An 18,284-nucleotide genomic window follows, 5' to 3' on the forward strand; every position below is an offset into this window, starting at 1 on the left:
TTATCATAGGCATACCGGGTATGTTGATATTCAGACTTATTAATCAGGACAAAAAAATGGAAGACCAGGTGTTCCGCATTGCCTAAAGGAACTAATTAAGTAATCTTTGTAATCTTATTTGGTATGTTAGTAATTTCTGTGTCAAGAGTTTTATCCCTTTTTGGAAAGCTAATAAGCTATACAAGATTCTTTAAGAAAAGCAGAAAATTCTTCCTTCACAGTTAAATAAGTACCATCCAGTCAATGACTATAGTGATTGTTAAAGTCACCCAGAATAATAACATCAGTTGTGCCCAAAAGTTTTCCACTTCTTCAATGTACTCAAACTGGTCCAATGTTGAAATAGTAAGACTTTTGTAATATGCCACTTGACTGACAGAAATGATGTTGGGGTGCCCAAGAGCTCGACTAATATAGCTTGTATCTGAAAATTCACAGGAAGAAGCCATGAGGGCAGTTCATCAGAAATGAAGATTATAACCCCACACCCATCTTTTGTCTCTCTTTATACATTTATATCAGTTGTAACCAGGAATAGAGATACCAGAGCATTACAGGAGTTCAGCAAAAACATTAATTGAATATTCATTGTCAGAACATACTACTGAAAGCTCTTCCAATTTATTAGACAAGCTTCAGGCATTTGTGTGATATACTTTTTCTTCTTTCTTTGCACCGACTCCACAGCACTTAACTCTAATACATTTTCACCAATTGAAAGTCAAGAGCTTTTGACTGCAGTAATTAACAATGGCTGTCAGTTAGTGCACAGCAGTAGAAAAAGGTAAAAGCAAAACCCTTAACTAATAAACTAGCATATTCATTCATGATTTATTAACCAGGTAAGTGATCTAGTACTGAAATAAGGTTTTCAAATATATATATATATATATATATATATATATATATATATATATATATATATATATATATATATATATATATATATATATATATGCTGTGCATTAATTATGTAGACAATTTAAATATTTTGGGAGGGGGTGGTTTGGAATACAAGCAGAAAACCTATAAGGACATTGGAAGAACATGGAAATATCACAATAATAGTGAAAGGAGATGAGGACTGAACCCCAAGCCATGGAGGTCTTTGGCAGATATCTTACCACTGAGTCACAATGTTGCCCTTGTAATGATGAAGTAGAACATGCAGACCAATGTTTAGAGGAACCTGTATAAAACTACATTAAATACATGTATGGAGTGCTATACAATTCATAATCCTGCTGACTTTTCTAATAAAGGAACTGGCACATAGTTTTAAAGGTATAAAATATCACTCAACCAAATTTATTTTTCAGGCATTACATTTTATATGTTGCTACAATTGTCTCAGAAGAGATTATTCTTAATGAGCAGAAATGTCATTGTGTGGCTTCCGTGACTCCACATTATTGAGGATTGCTGTTTCTTGACCCTTGTCATCAGTAAAGAGTCACAAGAAACTTCCAAAGAAATGCACCAGGCTTCGATGTCTAATGGTAAAGTAATTCATCATGTACCTTTGGTACAGCAGTGGTTAGGGAGGTTCTTTTTATCTTTCTTCTTTTTTTTTTGGCAGATGTTAACTTTATTTTGCTTCATGAAATAATGCCGTGAGGTGTAACTTCCTATGAAACCACTCCTACAGACCACATTTGGACATTTGGCATTTCATACTAACTTTTTGCTGTTCAGCTTGACCCCCCCCCCCCCTCCCCAACACAGTTGCTAAACAAGAATGAGGTATCATGCACAAGCAAGTTATTAAAATAAGTTTAGGTTAATTCAGACACTTTTGTACCCCAAGCAGATTATTACAGATCTAGAAATCTGCTTAAGAAGGCACATATTGTACTTGGCTTGATAAATCATGTGTTTGGCTGAAATTATGGCAATCCAGATAGCACATTTTGAAGCAGTACATATCAGTGCATCACGTACAGATCAATGAGTATTGTTTAACTATCTGGTATTACTCAGTGTTCTATTAATTCATTAATTACTTTGCAAAATACCCAAAATCACTGCGTATTTAACCCTCAGTTCTAGGGAGATTAACTTTCTGACTGCCACATCATTGTCAAAGTTATATTAGAATGTGAAGAATGAGACACAGGTCATTTTGAGGTAGTAAAGATTTTTTATATCTCTACTTCCAATTTTTCTCCTGCATTTCAAACATGCAGCTACAGTGGAATCTCTGTGTGCTCTCAGTACCATCTTATATAACTCATCTTCACACAAGGTCAGCCGTCAGTTCTGTATTCATGGCTAATCTTCTAGTGTCCTAAGTTTGCCACAGTAGATACTTCTGTGGTAGAATAATGCATGGCCTACTCAGAGCTAGGGTATCTGGCTGTCAATTTCTTGGTTGTTCCTTTCCCAGGTCTGGTATTTAACCTCAATCACCAGTGTCACAGTCAGATCTACAGCCGCTGATTCAATTAAACTCTTATACAAATAGGTCAGTAATGCCACAGCTTATGTGGGTCAGTCTGTGAATAGATGTAGCTTGTTAATCTACTGAAAGGATACTGCGTTATGGGTTACCTATCAAGGAGACAAGGCGGACATACCTTGCTTTAATATGTATACTAGGGCGCACCTCAAAATTCCAAAGTACAGAAATGTCAAAAGGCAAAAAAATGATCCCAAAGGATTGAAAGCCTAAAGAATGAAAAAGCAAAGCACTGACATTTTTGCAGGGGGTTAAGCCTTCTTGAGCCCTCAACATCCCCTGTTAATTGTATATACTAACTGTGAGATCACTACAGTGTAGAAAGAGCAATTCCCTGATTCCCAGTGTTCACAATCTTGCATGGCCATAACACTGGCAGAAGTCATCAAATGAATTTTGATCACTTCTGCCAGCTTGAAAAAATGTTTTGCATTACAAATGTTCTATTATATATATATCTTTTCTGTGTACTGCCATTATGATGGTTGTGATGATATATATTTTCAGTATTCTATATTTAAATACTGTCAACAAGACAGTCAAAAAGTAGATGATCTTGAAATGCATCGAGTTCCTTGATGCTGAACTCCATGATCTCTGATCTAATTAAGAAAACTGTAGTGATACAGTTTCTATATATTCTAAACAGTGGTTCATTTTCTATGTGACTTTTTAATCAAATAGCAACATTATTGAAGTACTACTAAAAATACAGACCCACATCATTTTAGAAGATGTTAAAAGATATAAAATATAGGATTTAACACTGAGCTAAACTTTTGTACAAACAAGTTATAAAATCTAAACATAAGATACTCAGAATTATGCCAGGTATCAGAGGTTTGAGGTTTCTAAATAAAACCATAATATATGCTGATATTCAGACCATTGTTTTATTTTTGTCTTTTTGTTTAACCTTTTCTTGAATTTATTTTAAAATGCTATATACTCTGGTGGCCTTTTTCTATGTGACTTTATCTTTTCTCCAAAGTTGTGTGACCACAGAGATAGTCTATATAAATAATAGGGGCGTGGGTGGGTGTGGGGAATGGCTTGTCCCACTGTAAAGTAACACCTTTTATTTCATAAAGTTGAAGCTTTAGCTATTTTGTTTTATCTGGGTAATGCCTTAAGTAAAGTTGATACTTGATAAAAGTAGGGGCAGCTTTAAACATGTTGATCATCAGAAGTTGTTAACAATACTCTGAGCAGTAATTTAAATAGAAAATAAAGGAAAATTATAATGGGGCACTTGGTTAATTACTGGCATGTCTAAAATGGGCAACACATTGGTGCAGCAGGTAGCATTGCTACTTCTGAGCTAGATTTGGCCAAGAAATTTCTGTAAGGCACTGATTTTTCATTTGTATAACTCCAGTGATAAACATGGTAGATTTTAGTAGAATTTTAAGTGTTTTATTAGTATGTTACTGTAGTACAAACTCTACTGAACCAAGTTTCTTATGAGCTCTGTGTGGCTTTTCAGGTTGTCTATCTTTTGAGTATGTTATTTTCTTAGTGTCTCATCAGTTGATGACAGTCCTTGCACAGATAAGGTATTTTTGTATGACTGTACATTGGTAGAGACTGATGTCACTCTCTTTGTCCCCTTGAAATAATTAAATATATTGCTTCCAAGAAATTCCATCACATTGGATACGTTTGATTTTCCAGGCTACTCCAGAACTTTCATGCATTATGACAGAAGTTTGATCACAGCAGGTTACTAGAATATCAACCCAGAGATCATTTCAAGCCTAGCTGTTTCTTCCCAATGTAATAGGTTCATAGGTTCATAGGTTCATACTAGGCTATCTGCCCTAGGGCATTTATAAGCCTAGCCAGAATGTGTTTGGCTTTCGCCACCCATTTTAAATTAATTTTGCTATGCCCTTTTTCAAGGTTAGTATACTGTGCCTCTGTCTAACAGTGACACAGAAGTGATACCCGGGGTAAACCTACGATCTCCCATCCACTCATCAAGATTCCTCTTGAAGAGAGTCAATGAGGGACTCTGCCTAACCTGGACTGGGATTTTATTCCAGAGTGAAGGGAGCCTCTGGGTTATGAATCTGTCCCTCCAGCATGTTCTATTTATTTCAGTGCTGAGGTTCAAGTCTCTCGAGCGCGTAGCTCGATGGGATTTGGATTTTCTGAGGTGCAGCATGTCCATTAATTCCGGGTTGGACATGGCTTTATACGTCAGGCACAGATCGCCTCTGAACAGCTGGTATGTCACTGAGTAGAGCTGGAGTTTCTTTAACCGGGCAGCATATGGCATCTGTTTGAGCCCTTTGATCCTCTTGGTGAGGTACTTTTGGCGTCTTTCCAGTTGCTGCAGGTGTCTGGTAAGGTACATCCCAAAAGGGGCATTGTACTCAATTATGGGCCTGATGAGGGATGAGTAAAGAGGCACGATGACCTCCCCTGATCTAGATGTGAATCCCTTCATGATTAGGTGGGCTATATAAAATGTTTTTCTAACCACTTTGGCCATGTGGTTGTCAAATGAGAGATTGCTATCAACTTGGGTCCCCAGGTCCCTAATTACTTCTTCTGTACTTAATGGATTACCACCTATGTGGTAATTTGTGGGCACTTTGTTTTTACCAAAGGGATGACTATACACTTTTGGCATTTAGCTTGAGGCCATGGCTCTGGCACCAGTTGTCTGTTTCTATGAGGCCCTTTTGGAGGATGCTTGTGTCGGCTGGAGAGTCGATTATGGTGCCCAGTTTGCAGTCATCTGCGAACTTGGTCAGCCACAGTCCTTCTGTGTTGGCCTGTACCTCCGAGAAATATATACTGAACAAGAGAGGTCCCAGGACTGAGCCTTGTGGGACACCACTTGTAACTGGTTTGGAGTCTGACATGGCTCCAGCAATTCTAACCATGTGGGTTCTGTCCTTGAGCCAGTTTGCAATCCATCTAGTGACATAGGGGTTTATATTTAAGCTGGTGAGCTTATCTATAATGCCCGAGTGGAGTATTGTATCGAAGGCTTTTGCGAGGTCCAGGTAGGCTGTGTGGACCACCTTCCCTCGTCAATGGCCTTGGTGACTGTTTCAAAGAAATCAACCAGGTTTAAGAGGCAGGATCTGCCCTTAACAAAGCCAAACTGGGTAGGATCCAGTGTTTGTAGGTCCCCAATATCTTTATTTATGAGGTCCATGATGATCCTTTCCATAGCTTTGCAGACCAAGCTAGTCAGGCTTATGGGGCGATAGTTTCCAGGATCCGTTGAGGCACCACCTTTATGGAGAGGGACCACTGTTGCTGTACGCCACTCTTTGGGCACATATCCTGTAGTAAGGCTGAGATTGAACAGTAGTTTTATGTTTGGGTTTAGCTCTTCTTGGAGTTCATGTAGGACGCAGCCCAGGACACCATCTGGTCCCATTGATGCTGTGTTTTTTGCTTTGGAGAGGGCGGCTCTTACCTGAGCATCTGAGATGTCAGGGCGGGCAGCACTCTGCTGGGATAGATATTTGCCCTTTTGGTGGGGAGGGGGGGAGATGTTTGTGCTGAACCTGTCAGCTAGGATGTTGGCAATGTCTGTGGGTTCGGTGTGTTTTTTGTCATTTTGGACTAATTCTGAGCATATCTGGGAATTACCACCCAGGTTCCTAACATAACTAAAGAAAGCCTTGTGATTATCCTTAGTGTCCTGTGCAATTTTTCTCTCGAAGCTGGCCTTAGACAATTTTATGTGTGCCCGTAGTTTTTTGCTAATACTGATCAGTGATGCCTTCCCTTTTTGGGATTTTGCTCTATGATTTAGTAGCTTCCTCCTTCTATTGTATAGTTTGTTTATGGCTGGGGTCCACCAGACAGGACGTCTGCCTTTTGAGGATTGGGTCTTGGTTTTATTTGGGATTGCATGATCCATGCATTCCTGAAGGTGTTCATAGAATGCGTTTATAAAGGATTCTGCAGTCTGGGCCGTATTTTCCACAGGACCGGGGGCTTTGAAGGATTCCACCTCTGTTTTGAGGAGTGTAAAATTTGCTTTAGAGAAGTTTTTCACTGTGGTTTTCTGGGCAGGGGGTGGGGTCGGGATGTGAATATCCAGTGAGATTAGTTTATGTTCTGATCTTACCAGTGAGGGATACACTTCTGGTCTGGAGCATAGAGTCCCCATGTTGGTGATGATCAGGTCCAGTATGTTTTCCCCTCTTGTGGGAGTGGTAACAAGTTGTTCTATAGCATTTGAGTTTATAAATTCTAGGAACCTTTGGACTAGGATGTTGGAGCTAGAGTAATGCTCCCAGTCTATGTTTGGGTAGTTGAAGTCACCCAATATAATGGTGTTTGGAGAGACCTTCATATTTTCCAGTGTTCTCAGGAAGGCTGAGTGGGGTTCCTGGGTTTGGGAGGGTGGTCTGTAGCAGGCTATAAACTGAAAGGCAGTTTTACCCACTGTTAGTTGCACATGGATAGTCTCTGATGCTTCGTGCTTTGCCACCAACCTGGAGGTGTGGGTATCTTTGATGAAATATCGATACTCCCCCTCCTTTTGTGGTTCGGCCCAAGTTTTGGGGCCGAAAAGCATGGTATGAGGTATAACCTGGTAGTGCTGGGGTGCTCTTGGGATCCCTGAACCAGGTTTCTGTTACTGCACAGATATCGATGTTCTCCATGCTAAGGAGAGTTTCGAGTGCGTGCATCTTGAGGTTTAGACTTCTGGCGTTGAGTAGCATTACTCTTAGTTTCTTATCCCTTGTGATACCTATGGAGGTGGGTTTGTCTTTTGAGCCTTGCCTAAAAAAGGCACTATGGGGGTAGCAACAGTAATACCATAGATACTCTAGTCAATATCCAGTATTGTATTTATTAATGACTGTCCATGTCCAGGAGGGCTGTGGGCACTATACCCAGTAAGAATGTATAGTGCCCCATCCATTCATCCAGATTCTTTCTGAACAGTGTCAAAAAGGTTCTGTGCTTCACATGAATTGGCAGCCTATTCCAAAGATGCATCAGTCACTGGGAGACAAATCTGTCCCACCAGTATCTCCAATTCAAGTCGCAGGCCATATTTAGGTTCCTGGAATGGGTAGCTCTAGTCTCATTTGATTTACAGATGTGCAGCATATTCATTAGGTTTGGGTTGGAGATTGCCCTGTAAACCAGGCATAAGGCTCCCCTAAGAAGTCTATATGATGCTGAGTATTCAGAAGCTGGTAGAGTACATCAGACGACTTTTTCTTTGCTATTGCAGCTCTTCTCTTAATCTCTTTGTTAGCCAACTAGTATTCCTTCTTAGCCTGGTCCATCTTTTCTCTCTCAAGTTTTGCCTGTACTCCTTCCTTTTCTTGATGACTTCCTGGACTTCTGCATTCCACCACCAGTTTTCCTTATCTACCTTATTTCCATACTTGTCTCAGTGACTTATCTGTTCTATATTACTTACACTTGCTGTTTTGAGGCTCTGCCATTCTTCATCTCCACCTATTGCACTTCATCTTGATGTGCTAGAGCCCTGAGTAATTCTTTGAAAACTTGTGCTTTCTGTCCAGTCAACTTCCAGGCCTTCAGCCTAGTCTCTGTTCACCTTAGCATGTGGCAATCAGTGGTTTATGCTAACTGACTATTTCAGTGAGGATGACTGCAATCACTGATTCTACCCCAATCTCCTTTCCTTACTCAGGGGAAGTCTACCTGAGTTGCATATTGGCCACTTTTGAATGTGATCTTGTGACTATCTCTCTTTCTGAACCATGTGTTGGTTACTATCAAGCCATTTGCTAGACAAAAATCTAGAATGACTCCTCTTTCTTTATTCCTATTGCCCGACCCATGTGGACCCATGTAATCCTCATATCTTGTCCTGTCTCTCTGTCTCAATATGTGCATTCATGGCATCCATTATCCACACCAACTCATGTTGTCCTGCTTTTATCTAGTAGGTCCTGCAGCTGTTATTCTCACTGTAACAAACCTGCTGTTTGGCATAGGCTAAGATTATGAATACTGCCCCCTCCTTACACTGGACTCTGATTGCCATGAGTCTAGCACTAATTCTGATGACATCCTTCACTGTCTTTTGATGCCTATTCCTCACAACAAATCAATTCCCCAACCATTTGTAGCCCATCATCCACCTGGTTAGTAGATTCAGGATCTCCAAAACATGATGAGTGTTTTCACCTCAAAATCACCCAAAAACACAGTTTTGGGCAGCAACACAAACTCTAGATGGTGCCCTACAGTGATAAGAGTTGTATATAACCAACTGCTTTGGGCATCAGCTGTGATGCACAGTATTAACTAAATAGGAAAATATGGATCACAGATTGCTCACCATGGCAAGGCACTGGTGTAAAAACTGGCTCTAGGTGATTTGGTCTTGTTGACTAATGTTACCAAAAATAAGCATGGGTATTTGATGGTGATAAGTGGGTTGATGAATTTCTCTATTCTGAGCAACACTAAGGATCCATGCTAACTGGTTTGTAGAGCTATATGATATTGGTATGTCTGGAGTGTGATAAGGTTTGTTGAAGACATTATGCATGTCGAGAAGTTTGGAGTACATAAGCTAGTATGGCAGTTGAAATCAGTGCAGTTGTTTGAGCACCAGTGAGAGATGAGGTCAGTGAGGGATATTTGCTGGTACCTTCACAGCCTTGTTATAGCACTGCTCCAATCTGTGCGGCTGAGTTGCAATGTAAGCTGGTATATAGGGTGCAGAGTAAAGGAGTTTGGACAGAAGGAAGGTAGGGGCAGTAGACCCTCTGGTACAATCAAGACAGGTATGTTTTAATTCCATACAGAGAGCCTAGTTTCTGATCTTTTTCTGACTATGTGTTGAATGCGATAATCTTATTTTAGGTATTCATCTGTAAAAGCAACTAGCAGTTTTTTGTTCTGAACAAGTGCAATTTTTGTGTGGCTTAATGATCTTCTACAGAAAGTATTTTTTTGGGCTTCAAATTGTTTGAGGGTGAAAAGAATTGGGTCTTTATCACTTCAATGAACTGCATTTCATCGGCAATGCCATTTGTCAAATTCCCCTCAAGTTCTGCTAATTAAATATACCAACTCTGAGATTGCACTACAGTGGGGAAAAGGCAAATTTCCTGATTCTCACTGTACCTCGATCTCATTATGAACCGTTCAACGAATGTCATGTTCATTTCAATTGCACTGAAAATGCCATTTGATAAACTGATTTTTCGCTGAACTATAGGGACCCAAAGAATCAATTTAGACTTCTTAAAGTTGAGTAACACCTATAAGCTGGATAACCATGCTTCTATTGAAAAGAAAGAGTCTAGTGTTAGTTTTTTTTTTCAGAGCATTAATGTTTTCAGGCAAAACAGACAAGTTTAGAGTCATTATTGTACAAATGAGGTTTCTTTATTGGCTGTGGAAATGTCATTGATAAAGATGATAAATATGTAATTTGTAATACCTTCTTATTACATTCTACTCATAGCTGAAAGTGCCATAAATATCTCATTTGGTGCCCTTGGCCCTGGGCAATTCAAAGACTAAGGCACTCTGATCCCAAACTTCGGGACCCCTGCAAAAAAAAAGTACAGGACCCAAAACGGCCCTTTGCACATCAAAACTGTAGTAAGCAACTTGTATTATGTGATTGCTACAATTATTAACATGTATGTGCATTCATTTTGGTAACTATAATATGAACCATGGCTCCTTAAATGAATTCACTTAGCCCTTTCATGCATGATCAAAAAATCTTCTGGGTATTGATTAAGCCCTCTTACAGTTTCCACGTGACCACCCCACCCACCGCCTGACACTAGCTAAGCCACTACCATTGACATCATTAGATTATATTCTAGAAATGGGAGAGAACAGTTAAATATTAAATATTAAAAGACACTCAGTGTAATAGAATACATTTGTACAGATTAACTTTGATAAGAGAAAAAAAAAATGCCTCCTAGTGAATGCCTAATAATAAACAAGTCTGCTAGCACAAGCAGGAAAAAACGCATGCAATCATTTCAAGTAAAATATTGGTGTTACATTCTTATGTATCCTTTATATAGCCCTGAATGGAAGAATAGCAAAAAGGACAGTAAAACAAACAACTGAACATTTCATTGTCAGTGTAATAAGTAGCCTCTTAATAAGTAGGTCTGCATTTCCATCTACTAATGTAAATGCCATCCCGAATTATTTAGATATACCTCAAAGGGATCACAAGGAATGCATATGATGTTCTATATCCAAGTGCCTGAAACATTCCTTAGCGTAGCAGTACTCATACACATTGTTAGTTTCCAGAGGGGTCAGAGGTCAACTTTGATAAGGTCTTGCTGTTATGACTCTGGCGTTTCCATGATGTACTGCTGCTCCTTGTATGGTCACATAGATATATATTCAGCCTTGCCCAATAACTAAAATTGTGTCCTGTCTGCTGTTGCATTAGCTAATGATTCAGACCTTGTGACAATAACTAAAGCAGCTAGAGATTGTATATAGTGTGAATATGTACTATAACCACTGCCACTTGAAGGTTGTTATATAACATTGCAATTTTAAGGCTGAATGTTTCCTATAATGCATTGTTTATATAGCTAATGTGAGTATGAAAGTATGAACTATCAACAGCATTTCTACTCAGATGCCATTTTGAAATGCAGTTGTATCCTGACTTTAATAATACAGCTTACTGATAATGCTAGGCGACCAGAAGTCTGCATCATGACATGGCATCAGCACAGGGGTTTTCTTTATGAAAAATAAACTGAAATGTCATTCCAGTCAGTAAACCATATTAACACACTTGGTACTATCATCTAGCTCAGAGTAAGTCATTTTAACCCAATGCAAGTGTTTTTACATTGCAAGTAGTCATCTTGCCACTTTCAAGTAGTTCATCAGTAAAAATGAAATTTATGAAAAATGACAAAGTTTAACCTACCAGGGCCATTTCATTCCTTTAAACCATTTGGCTGGCCTGCTTGGAGACAGAGGTTCACAAGTTTTAGAGTGGTGACCAGATTAAAAAGGGAAGCAGAAGAAATCCATCTAAATATTTTATTGTGTTTGTTGAGTACAGAAATGGAGGCCATATACAGTTCCTTTTCAATTGCAGAAGGCCAGAGTTTTACACATGGAGCTAAAATTAACAAGCTCAGTGAACATTTTGTGCCAAAAATTAATATTATATATTTATTTATTTATTTATCATATTTATGCTGAAATCGTTAACTAGGTAGAGCACTGATCCCAATGTTATATTTCACTCTCTGTCTGGGAAAAAAACATGAAAAGGCACGCTTCCAGAGATGTGTACAAGACATAGGTGAATGTGCTGAAGGTTTGTAAGACAATAATATGACCTGCCTAAAAATTTTGCTTTTAGCAGTACACAAGATGAACAAATCAGAGACAGAATTGTTAGTTGGCTGGCTGATGTTTCCCAAAAATTACAACTTGAAGTGAATTTAACTTTAAAGAAATTGATGCAGATTGCTAGAGAGACTGAAATGGTGAAGAAGCAAAATGCTAATTTAAACATAACAAATGGTATGTATGCAGTAAAACACAGAACTAATGGTAAATTTAAAAATAGCGGTATAATACTGGACAAAGAAAGCATGTGTATAAGCAGCAGAATAAGTGTGAGTTTGGTAAGTTCACAAGGTATAACTGTTATCCTGCTATGGTGTAACTGTTGTCCTGCTACAGTGTAACTGCTATCCTACTGCTGTTTAACTGTTATCCTGCTGTGGTGTAACTGTTGTCCTGCTATGGTGCAACTGCTGTCATGTTGCGTTGTAACTGTTATCCTGCTGTGGTATAACTGCTGTCCTGCTATGGTGTAACTGCTATCCTGCTATGGTGTAACTGTTGCTCTGCTATGGTGTAACTGCTATCCTGCTGCGGTGTAACTGTTATCCTACTGCTGTTTAACTGTTATCCTGCTGTGGTGTAACTGTTGTCCTGCTATGGTGCAACTGCTATCGTGCTGCGGTGTAACTGTTATCCTACTGTGGTATAACTGTTGTCCTGCTATGGTGTAACTGCTATCCTGCTATGGTGTAACTGTTGCTCTGCTATGGTGTAACTGCTATCCTGTTGCGGTGTAACTGTTATCCTGCTACAGTATAACTGATATCCTACTGCTGTTTAACTGTTATCCTGCTGTGGTGTAATTGCTATCCTGCTGTGGTGTAACTGTTATCCTGCTACGGTGTAAGCTGTTATCCTGCTACAGTATAACTGTTATCCTGCTGCGGTGTAACTGCTATCCTGTTATTGTATAACTGCTATCCTGCTGTGAATAATATTCAGCATCAACAGAAAGTGCAAAACATGCATTAGGCTGTGCCAATTTGTTGTCATTAGTAAGAAAACATAGTAAAAGAAGTTCCTTCTTAGAATAAGACTAAAATTATGTTCAGAAAAACATTTCTCCTGGGATCGGTAACTACTGTCCCTAATAACGAATCGGGCTGGAAAGTAAAACTTCCTATTTCAGGAGCTCATGTTAGTTTCAAAATTGATATGGGAGCCAATGTTATTGTGATATTGTACACTGTTTATTGAAGTTTCTAATACCATTAAGTTGCATGACTCAGAGGGCAGAAATATGTAGCCCTGTAGGTAACTCAAGTGCATTGATAAATCTCTAGTCATGTCTGAGCAGAAGAGGCACAATTCTAAGCTTTGTGTTGGATAATCCCTACACAAATGATCTGCTCAGCAGAGCCGTAGCAAGCAAGATGGGACTTATTGCAAGGTACATGAAGTCAGTGCAAGCATGCTTGGTGAAGCTGGTCTGCTTAACTGCAAACCACGCAAGATTAAGTAAAGGCTAAACAGAGTCAGACCTCACAAGAATGCACAACTGTGGTGTACTGGAGCATGTAGGTGCACCAGCTGAGTAGTGCATGCCCATGGTGCCAATAGTAAAGACAATTGGCAGTGTACATATATGTGTCTTCCTAAAGAGGCTTAGTGATGCAGTTATGACAGAAATGTTCATTCTACTGGCATTAGAAGCCATGTAACATAAGCTAGATAATGCTGAACTGTTCTCAACATTAGATACTTCCACTGGTTTTTGAAAAGTACTACATAGAGGAAAAAAGCCAAACTCTGACAACCATCATTTCTCTAGTGGAAAGGTTCAGTTTCAGGAGGCTGCAGTTTGATTTAACATCAGTGCCTGAATGGATAATTTTCTAAAAGAACACAAAGCTGTTGTTGTTGATGTTAAGGATGACATTCTGATATTCTGCCTAGAAAAAGCAATGTATGATTTGAGGTTCAAGGTAGAGATCCAGACTTTTAAAATTTCTGGATTAAAGTTTAACCAGAACAAATGCTGCTTTAGAAAGACTGGACTTATTTTGGTCACAGTATAAATGGCAGCGGAATCAGACTAGATGTAAGCAAAGTCAGAGAAATAGTAAAGCCAAAGAGTCAATCATGTATGACTGAGTTAAGACAAGTCCTAGATATGATTAACTTTCTCAGAAAGCTTGTGGCAGATCTGTCATTTATACTCTGTAATGCTGAGGCCCAAACTTTCTGCAGATTAAAATAATGCTCGTTATAGATTCAATACTGGCATAGTATGATGTCAATAAGTCGACAAGTATTGATGCTAGTAACTATAACCTAGGTGTTGTGTTACTCCAAACAGGCAAAGATATGTTGCTTCCTGTGATACATGGCTCTATAATACTAACAAATGCCTAACAGAGATGTTCACAGACCAAGTAAGAGTGCCTTGTATATGTGTGGGCACGTGAGAGAATTTTTAGACACCTGTTACGGCTAGAGACTTTGCAACTCCAGATTGGAGAAAAAACAGTGGATCCACTGATTAATTTCTACTATCTTGACAAAGTGTCACCACCTTGGTAAGAAGATCTCATGCCAGTGCAATCATGTGCCTATCAAACAGTTAGCTATAGCAGATACGTTATCAAGAAATCCTATAGATGATCAATGACTGTCAGATTGCAAAGATGATGATGCTGCTAGTGTGATGAGCATAAGGACGACTTGTGCAGGGCATAAGGACAACTTGTGCAGTGCATAAGGATGACTTGTGCAAGGCATAAGGATGACTTGTGCAAGGCATAAGGACGACTTGTGTAGGGCATAAGAGCGACTTGTGCAGGGCATAAGGACGACTTGTGTAGGGCATAAGGACGACTTGTGCAGGGCATAAGGACGACTGGTGTAGGGCATAAGGGCAACGTGTGCAGGGCATAAGGATGACTTGTGCAAGGCATAAGGACGACTTGTGTAGGGCATAAGGGCAACTTGTGCAGGGCATAAGGGCGACTTGTGTAGGGCATAAGGACGACATGTGCAGGGCATAAGGATGACTTGTGTAGGGCATAAGGATGACTTATATAGGGCATAAGGGTGACTTGTGTAGGGCATAAGGGCGACTTGTGCAGTGCATAAGGATGACTTGTGCAAGGCATAAGGACGACTTGTGCAGGGCATAAGGGCGACTTGTGCAGGGCATAAGGACGACTTGTGTAGGGCATAAGGACGACTTGTGCAGGGCATAAGGATGACTTGTGTAGGGCATAAAGACGACGTGTGCAGGGCATAAGGATGACTTGTGTAGGGCATAAGGACGACTTGTGCAGGGCATAAGGATGACTTATATAGGGCATAAGGGCGACTTGTGCAGGACATAAGGACGACTTGTGTAGGGCATAAGGACGACTTGTACAGGGCATAAGGATGACTTGTGTAGGGCATAAGGATGACTTGTGTAGGGCATAAGGATGACTAGACCTATGAATACCAAGAAACTAGAAAAGTTAAAACAAAATACCAAAATGATTATGAGATACAGACAGCTATCCAATATGTTTGACATAGCTGGGCCAAACAAAAAAAATCTGATGCATAAGTACTTCTCAGTCAGAATTGAGTTATCAGGGCATGATGTCTTGTTGCTATATCAAAACAGAATAGTAGTACTCTTACCACAATATGCCAAAGTGTTAAACAAATGCAAGAACATAAACATCTCAAAAAGTGTCCATGAAAATACTGACAAATCTTTCTCCACTGCTGTGCCACCTGGGAGTTGGAATATATTATTAGCAGGTGGTGTGGAGGGTGCAGGCAAGCAACATTGATTTTGAATGTTGTTAGATTTTTGTCAATATTTTGTGTTTAGATATGTTTTGGTTTAGATATTTTTGTCAATTTTTGCTGTCGATATGTTGTTGAGATTATTTTAAGTATATATATATATATATATATATATATATATATATATATATATATAAAAAAGTGTGTGTGTGTGTGTGTGTTCCCATCATTTCAATGAACATCTGTTTGCTTGATGAGTGAAAGTGCTGGTGCATAGTTTCAAAGTAATGGGTAGCTGAATGGTCAAAATGTAGAGGGAATGTTTCATCAAGAAACATGAGTGAGTTGGAGGGGGTGAGAGCATTTGTTCCTGTGTGTTAGAGAGTCAGTATTATGATCAGGGATAGGTGAGTGGATAGGTTTTTATATGTTTGTGCATGAGTGTGTGTATTTTAGGGTTTGAGTCAGGGTTAGGTAAGGAGATATCTGTAGTGTTAGTTTATATTTGTGCATTTTGTGTGTCTGAGCATGTCTTCTGTACTGGCAGTATTACAGTAAAGTTTTTATTAAGGTAAGTTGTAGGGTTAGGGTTGGGGAAGGGGCAGCATTAGGGTTAGGGTAAACACACATTAATAAGGTGATGCAGGGGCCAACATATGTATATCAACCTTTGAATTAGTATATATAATTAGCAGGGGGCAACACTGATTTTGGATGTTGTTAGTTTTTGTCAATATCTTGTGTTTAGATATGTTTTAGATTATATATTTTTTGTCAGTTTTTGTTGCTGATATGTTGTTTAGATTACTATAAGTATATATCTATATCTATATATCTACATATATATATGTATATCTATCTATATATATTCTCTCACACACACACACACACACACACACACACACACACACACACACACACACACACACACGTATATATATATATATATATATATATATATATATATATATATATATATATATATATATATATGTATATGTATATATATATATATATATATATATATATATGTGTGTGTACAGTATGTTTATATGGGCCTACTTGAAAAGACCGAAAGCTCACTTACCCAAAAATGAAAAGACTGAGATAACAACACCGAATCTTCATTTAAATGACTCCTCACATAACTGACAATTTACCCAGGGAAAGGAAGCAGTTGGCCAACATTTGGAAGTTTCCCCTTTTCCCCACTGTAGTGTGATCTTGGAATTGGTATAATTAGTTAGGGAGGGTGTAGGGGCAAAGCGCCCCACTTGTGTGGGTTCGGAGTGCTTTCGTGTGGTGTCTTGAGATTGTTGACCTACCGCTTCCTTTCCCTGGATAAATTGCTGCTGTGTGGAGTTGGTTAACTGATGTGTGGAGTTGGTTAACTGATGACTCTGTGTTTTTGTCACGGTGATATCGTATTCGGGTTAGTGGGTTTTTGGTCTTTTCAAGTAGACCCATATATATATATATATATATATATATATATATATATATATATATATATATATATATATATATATATATACACATACATATATATATATATATATATATATATATATATATATATATATATGTGTGTGTGTGTGTCTGTGTGTGTGTGTGTGTGTGTGTGTGTGTGTGTGTTTGCTACTGAGAAAGTAAACATATAGGGAGAGCATGGGCAAGATGGTGAGCAGTTAACAGCACTGTTTTTTTAGCTCTGCTTCATTTTAACATCTCTGACAGGATTTTTACTAAAAAATTCATAGTTGAACATCTGCTGAAAAGTTTACTACAAAAAATAACAAGTTTGAAACTCTCTTAATTGCTTTTTACTGTCAAGAAAACTAGAAAAAATAAATTGTCTCAGAATCAGCTACTCTTAGCCCATTGTACAGGACAATACTATGAAAAAAGACATAAAGGCTATACTTAGTGACATCTGTGAGTTATCTGTAAAGACAAATAAATTAGAAACCAAAATGGATAATTTTAAAGAGGAATGTAGAAAACACAAGTAAAAGTGATGAGTGAATCTCTTAAACAGCAATCATCACAAATCTTGAATATAGAAGAGGCAATGTCTGATTGTGATGGAAGATTACTTGAAAATGAGAATAACACTGAAATTTTCTGACAGAAAACAACTTATTCCAGGATAAAACAGAAGACTTAGAGGACAGATCTAGAAGGAATAAAATCAGGATTTACAGGATTCCTGAAAAAGAAGAGGGAGAGACAGTATTATTCAATTCCTTAATACCAGGATGCCTAAGACTTTAGTTTGAACCTGCCTGAAGCTTTTTCCCTTGGCATCGAAAGGGCACATAGATCACTTTCTAACTCAACTTAAAAAAAAAAAAAAAAAAAAGACACCGTCACCAAGGTCAACAAGGATCATAAGATTTTTCTCAAGTCAAGATTAAGATTTAATCTTAAAAGCTGCATGGACTGATTATCCAGTTAAAATTAAAGACAATGCTATAAGATTTGACATTAGTAATGTCCAAGAGAAAAACATGTGTGCCACTTGTTAAAAGCTTAAAGAAAAACAATATTAAGGCAAAAATCTTATTTCCAGCAAAAATAATGGTTCACCTTCCAGAAGGAAAGAAGATTTTTAACACTTGGGAAGACGCACTGGACTTAATATAGAAAAATAAAATCCTCCCAAAAAACAGAAGAAATGGACTGGAATCTAATCAACTTCTTTGAAGAGAAATGCAACAAGAGATGGTTGGCTAGTAAAAGACAAAAACAGTACAAACTGAAGGAC

The 18,284-nt window shown here is 38.5% G+C and overlaps 1 protein-coding gene across 1 annotated transcript in view; it reads left to right on the plus strand.

Annotated features, from left to right (window-relative positions):
* Nucleotides 1–18,284, plus strand: part of RAB38 (RAB38, member RAS oncogene family) — an 856,617-nt gene that overhangs the window by 713,861 nt on the left and 124,472 nt on the right. The window lies entirely within an intron of this gene.

The sequence above is a fragment of the Protopterus annectens genome, chromosome 5.part0 (assembly GCF_019279795.1).
Source record: "Protopterus annectens isolate FY-2018-M chromosome 5.part0, PAN1.0, whole genome shotgun sequence".
Classification (NCBI taxonomy): Eukaryota; Metazoa; Chordata; order Ceratodontiformes; family Protopteridae; genus Protopterus; species Protopterus annectens.